The sequence below is a fragment of the Orcinus orca genome, chromosome 3 (assembly GCF_937001465.1).
Source record: "Orcinus orca chromosome 3, mOrcOrc1.1, whole genome shotgun sequence".
NCBI lineage: Eukaryota > Metazoa > Chordata > Mammalia > Artiodactyla > Delphinidae > Orcinus > Orcinus orca.
The window spans coordinates 74,813,205-74,819,376 of record NC_064561.1 but is presented as its reverse complement, the minus strand read 5'-3'; the positions used below and the strand labels follow the sequence as shown (position 1 = coordinate 74,819,376).

The window sequence follows — 6,172 nt, the reverse complement described above, 5'->3', positions numbered from 1 at the left end:
TGCCTATTGGCCATCTGTATTTCTTCTTTGGAGAAATGTCTATTTAGGTCTTCTGCCCATTTTTCAATTGGGTTGTTTCTGTTTTTGTTGTTGAGTTGTATGAGCTATTTGTATATCTTGGAAATTTGTCCAGATATTTTATGTTTTCTTCTAAAGGTTTTATAGTGTTGCTCTAAATTTATCTTATCTCAATATGGATAGTTAACTATCTTAGAACCACTGATTGAATTGCATATATTTTCTCCCTGATTTTTAAAAATGCTGCTTCTTGTGCTGTGTATCTGGCTCATCTATCTGTCTGTCTGTCTGTCTATCTATCTATCTAATCTGTTTCTGACCTTTCTACTCAGTTCCATTGGTGTATTTACTCATTCCTGCAGCAATACGACTATATTTTAATGGTTATAGCTTTGTAAGAAATCTTATCTACCATTCCCTACCCCCTAGATTGTCTTGGCTATTCTTGGTCTTATTTGAATTTGATTAGGTTTGATTGGAAGTACGTAAAATTTATAGTTAATTTGAGGGAGAATGTCTATCTTTAGGATATTGGGCCTTCACAGTCATGAACATATATCATCGTTTGTATCAGTCTTTTAAATGTCTTTTATAAACATATAATTTTCTCTGTAAAACACTTGCATATACTTTGGTTAGATTTATCCCTTGGTACCTTGTATTTTTTGTGCTATTATATATTATGCATCATTTAAAAATGACATTTTCAAATTGTTTGTATAAACTCACAAGTGACTTTTCTGTATCTCTTGCCAAAGTTGCCAAACTCTTTTATTTGTTCTTAATAGTATGTCTTTAGAAACTCTTTGATTTCCCACATATTTATATACACCATAAATACTAACTTTTTTGTTTTTCCTTTTCAATCTTATGTATGTCTGTCATCCACCCACCCACCCATATCTATCTATCAGTCCCTCCTTCTGTCCATCCATCTTATTACCTATACTTGCTAGAGTCTCTGGCACCATACTGAAAGGAGGGGAGACAGTGAACATTCTTTGTTTTCTTTTATTGAAGTTATAACATTGTGTTAGTTTCAGGTGTACAGCAAAGCCATTCAGTTATATAAGTATGTATATATAGTCAGATTATTATCCATTATAGTTTATTGTAAGATATTGAATATTATTCCCTATGTTATATAGTAAATCCATGTTGCTTATCTATTTTACGTATAGTAGTTTGTATCTATTAATTCCATACTCCTAATTTATCCCCCCCTTCCCCTTTGGTAACCATAACTTTGTTTTCTGTGTCTGTGAGTCTGTTTCTGTTATGTACATAGATTCATTTGTATTATTTTTTAGATTGTACATATAAGTGATATCATAATATTTGTCTTTCTCTGACTTCACTTAGTATGATAATCTCTAGGTTCATCCATGTTGCTGCAAATGGCAATGTTTCATTCTTTTTTATGACTAATATTCCATTGTGTGATATATATATACACACCACATATTCTTAAACCAGTCATATATTTGATGGACACTTAGGTTGCTTCCATGTCTTGGCTGATGTAAATAGTGCTGCTATGAACATTGGGGTGCATGTATCTTTTCAAATTTGAGTTTTCGTCTTTTCCAGATGTATGCCCGGGAGTGGCATTGCTGGATCATATGGTGGCTCTATTTTTAGTTTTTTAAGGAATCCCCATGAGACATTGAACATTCTTGATTTGTTGCTGACTCTATAGAGAACGAGTTTAACATGTCACCTAAAATATGATGTGGGATTTAGTTACCTCTGTTAGTTAAGATAATATTAGATGCTGTAACAGACCTCAAAATCTCAGTGTCTGCAGCAAAAAGTGAGTTTATTTTTTGCTCAGTTAACTTTCATGTCATGTATTTCTGGTGGGTGGACAGTTATCTAAATGATCACACAAGGGACCCAAGTCCTCCCCAAACTGTGGCTTCTAAAGCCACCATGGAAGCAGAAGGAACATGGGAGGGTCATACATAGGAGAATTTTACGGATCAGGCCGGGAAGTGGTGTGTACCGCTTATGCCTACTTTCCAGTGGCCAGAGCTCAGTCATATGGCCACACGTAACTGTGATGGAGGCTGGATTCTGTAGTGGATGGGTGTGCCTGGAAGGAAGAAAGAATGAGGTTTGTGAACAGCTGGGTAGTTTTTGCTGCAGTCTGCCCTTCCATGTACAAAAGATCTATTTCAATCTTTGTCACACATGTAACATGGTGCCCTCTCCCCAAGGGATACAAGCCAGGGCACATCTAGTTGCTCCTTCTAGATCAAATACGAGGAGCTCTCTGGGAGATGCGCAGGCTCTCCTTTAGGTCCTGATATAGTTTCATGTCATCCAATGAGCTGTGAACTCATAAGACAAGTTCCGGCCCTCCCCTTGCCTAAGCAAATGACCGGTGGTGAAGCAAGTGCAGGATGGAGTCCTACATGAATTTCTCTTCAGAAAAGGAAAGATGACTACATACACAGCATTTCCTGGTCAGCAGTAATGATGAAATGCTGCCAGGCAGGCTCCGGGAGGTCCCCCTGTCCACTCGGTTTCAAGTGCCAGTAATTGTACCCATTGGGCATTACTAGCGATAATTCTCAAAACTAATTTATTTCCCAAGAGAGTTCCCTTCTATTACTAATTAGTTAAGAGTTTTTTTTTTAAATCATAAATGGGTGTTTAATTGTATCAGGTGCTTTTTCTGTATCTATTGAGGGAATCACAGATTTTTCTTCCTTAATATGTTAATGTAGTGAATTACACTAGTACCTTAGAATTTATCAATGCTTATATTACTGGGATATGCTCTTCTTGGTCATGAGGTATTATCTTCTAAAAATCTGATTTGCTAGAGTTTTATTTGGAATTTTTCTATCATTGTTCATAAGTGAGATTGGCCCATAATTTTCATTTCTTTTACTGTTCTTGTCTGGCATTTGTTTTAAGAATTTCCCAGCGTCATAAAATGAATTGAGGAGCTTTTCCTTCTTCCTATTTTCTGAAACATTTTGTGTAAGATAGAGATGCCTCTTAAAGTGTCTGGGCTTGGTGTTTCGTTTTTATTTTTGTGAGTTGATTAACTATTGATTTGCTTTCTTGTATAGGCTTATTCAAGTTTTCCATTTCTTCTTGACTTCATTTTGGCAAACCATTTTTCTAGGAAATGGTCCATTTCATTTACGTTTTCATATAGATTGCATAAAGTTGTTGGTAGTAATCCGTTATGTTTAAAAAAATCTCTGCTAAATCTGTGAAAACTATGTCTTCCTTTTTGTTCCTAATGTTGTTTATACTCTCTTTCCTGATCAGTCTTGCTGTGGGTTTGCTATTTTATTAGTTTTTGCAAAGAATCAGCTTTTGGTTTTATTAATCCTTGCTGTGATTTGTTTTCTATTTTAAAAATGTCTGCTCTTACTCTTTTTTTTGCTTTCCATTTTATTCAGGTTTATTCTGCTGTTCTTTTTGTAATTTCTTGAGCTGAATTCTCAGATCTCTGCTCTGTAAACTTTTTATTCTTTTCTAATATAGACATTTTTTTCTAATGCACATATTTCCCTCCATCTGTGGTTGTACATGCATCATACAAGTTCTGATATATATCTCTAATAGACAACAGATAATATATATAGATGTATCTCTAATCACTTAATTTGTAATAGTTTCTAATGTCTATTATAATTTCTTCTTTGACTTATGAATTATTAACAATTACACATTTAAGTCTCCAAATGTACAGATTCTTTGGTCATCTTTTCTGTTATTGATTTCTGTTTTACTGGATTATGATTAGAGAACATGTTTTATGATTTTGATTATGTGGTACTGAAAAAGTTTTCTTGTGGCATTGTGCCTGGTACATGGTTTTTTGTGAGTTTGAAAATGTTTTGTTTTCTCTAATTGCAGGGTTCTACATACATCTCTCAATCAAGCTTATTTGTTTTGTGGTTCAAATATTCTATCCTTATCACTTTTTATTTGCTCAAGACAATTATTGAGAGAGTTATGTTAAAATCTCCTGGCATGGTGGTAGAGTTTTGGTTCCTCCTTGTAACACTATCAAATTTGCTTTATATACTTTGAGGCTATGGTTTTATAATTTGTTTTATCTGCCTGGTGAATGGCAACTTTTATCATGTAGTAACTCTCTTTAACCTTGCTGTTGGCTCTAAAGTCTATTGTGAGGTGTTAATATGTCCAGAACAGTTAAAAACTTTTTTATTTTATATTGGAGTATAGTTATTTTTCCAGCACTTAAAATATTTTTATATAGCTCAGCAAATGTAAAAATAGGAAGGAGGCTCTATTCCCATTCCCTCCAAGAAAATCCAGAATGTTACATTTGTATTTGAGTAAAGATTCGAACCAAGAATTCAAAATCATTTTATGAACCCTGAACTCTTACTCTTGCTTCTACTGTTCCCATAACGATGGTCTTAACGTTATATAGAAAAACTCTCCAAGCACAGAATAACATCTGACTCATCAGTGGATAATCAAAAAACGACACACAAATACATGGAATGGTTAGACAAAGTCATTTAGACTAAATTGCATCCATATTTAAGTAGTTGCCAGGTGGTTATTGAAGAGCCTAAAGAAAGATAGGTATTCTAGGGACCAAATTGGGATTAAAATATTCAGTAGCTAATTACTTTTCCCCTGCCCTAATATAAAGCCCTAGGAACTAAGTCATTACATTTTAAGTGGTAAGCAGCATTTCAGTACTCATAATTTTGATTCACTGATACAATTACTAATCAGAGCCATCTCGTAACCCATTTCTACTAGTCAAAGCTGCAGAATAAAATGGGAATATTTCCTATATTGTCTAATATGCGATTACTTTCCATTTCAAATATTCTTTCATTCATTCTAAAAAAGACTACTGTTGGTCAGTAGCACATTTATCAAGTGAAAAATTTCAGTTTTAGGGTACAAGTCAAGATGAATAAAATGAAGCTCTTGAACTTAAATCTGCATACACTACTGGTTTTCCTAATGGTTAACTAATTGTCACTCATGGAGAAAAATGAATTTATTCCTTCAAAGTAAAAAAGGACTAAAAGTGTATCTTTTTTCTCCCCTTAAATTAAAAAAACTTACAGGACAAAGTTTGCATTTCTCTTTTACAGTGAATTACAAATTCCTGAACCAGCAAACAAAAATTAAAATTCAGAATTTAAGATCAAGAAACAAGCTAAATCATGTAATATTTAATTAAGAAACTAACAATGGAATATTACCCAAATAAAAAGTAAGTACAAGCTCAATTAGCATGTTCCATATTTCAGAGAAGAAGCATTAAGGGTTTATGCCACAAGTTTATTTACAAACATATCTAGGATTCTGAGTTCAAGAATTTGATCGTTTTTTCAAAGAGACTGCCCCTTTTAAAATCTGCTCTACATATCTATCTCATAGATTATTTTTTAAGCAGTTGCTGTCTTACTCTAAAGAAAGGCACAGCAAATCTAGACCCAAAGTACAAACTCATAATAGCTAGTAACTGCTACTTCTTTTCCACTGAAAATGGTAAATTCTTCCCTGGATCCTCCTCATAGTGGCTCCTACGGACCACAGAGGTTGTGAACCTCTGGATGCTCTATCCCAACATAGTGCTGTGGGAAGCTCTGCGAAAGGCGCAGAGACTGAAGGTGCAAGAAATGGTGGTGGCACACCAAGCTGTATTGGAGCATAGTTGAGTAGCAATGTTGTGTTAGTTTCAGGTGTACAGCAAAGTGAATGAGTTATATATATACTTGTATCTATTCTTTTTCGAATTTTTTTCCCATTTAGATTATTACAGAGTATTGAGCAGAGTTCCCTGTGCTATACAGTAGGTCCTTGGTTAACTATTTTATGTTTTATTTTTTTTCCAAATTTTATTTTATTTATTTTAAACATCTTTATTGGAGTATAATTGCTTTACAATGTTGTGTTAGGTTATCTATTTTAAATAGAGCAGTGTGTACATGTCAATCCCAAACTCTCAATTTATCCCTCCCCCTCCCCCTTCTACCCTGGTAAGCATAAGTTCATTCTCTAAGTCATTGAGTCTGTTTCTATTTTGTAAATAAGTTTATTTGTATCATGTTCGTTTAGATTCCACATATAAATGATATCATATGATATTTGTGTTTCTCTGTCTGACTTAATTACTTAGTATGATTAGCTC

General features: G+C 34.0%; 1 pseudogene; it reads right to left on the bottom strand.

The window, feature by feature from the left end:
• Positions 1-5,419: 5,419 nt before the first annotated feature.
• LOC117197552 (cytochrome c oxidase subunit 7C, mitochondrial-like) lies at positions 5,420-5,611 on the bottom strand (annotated as a pseudogene).
• Positions 5,612-6,172: the final 561 nt, after the last annotated feature.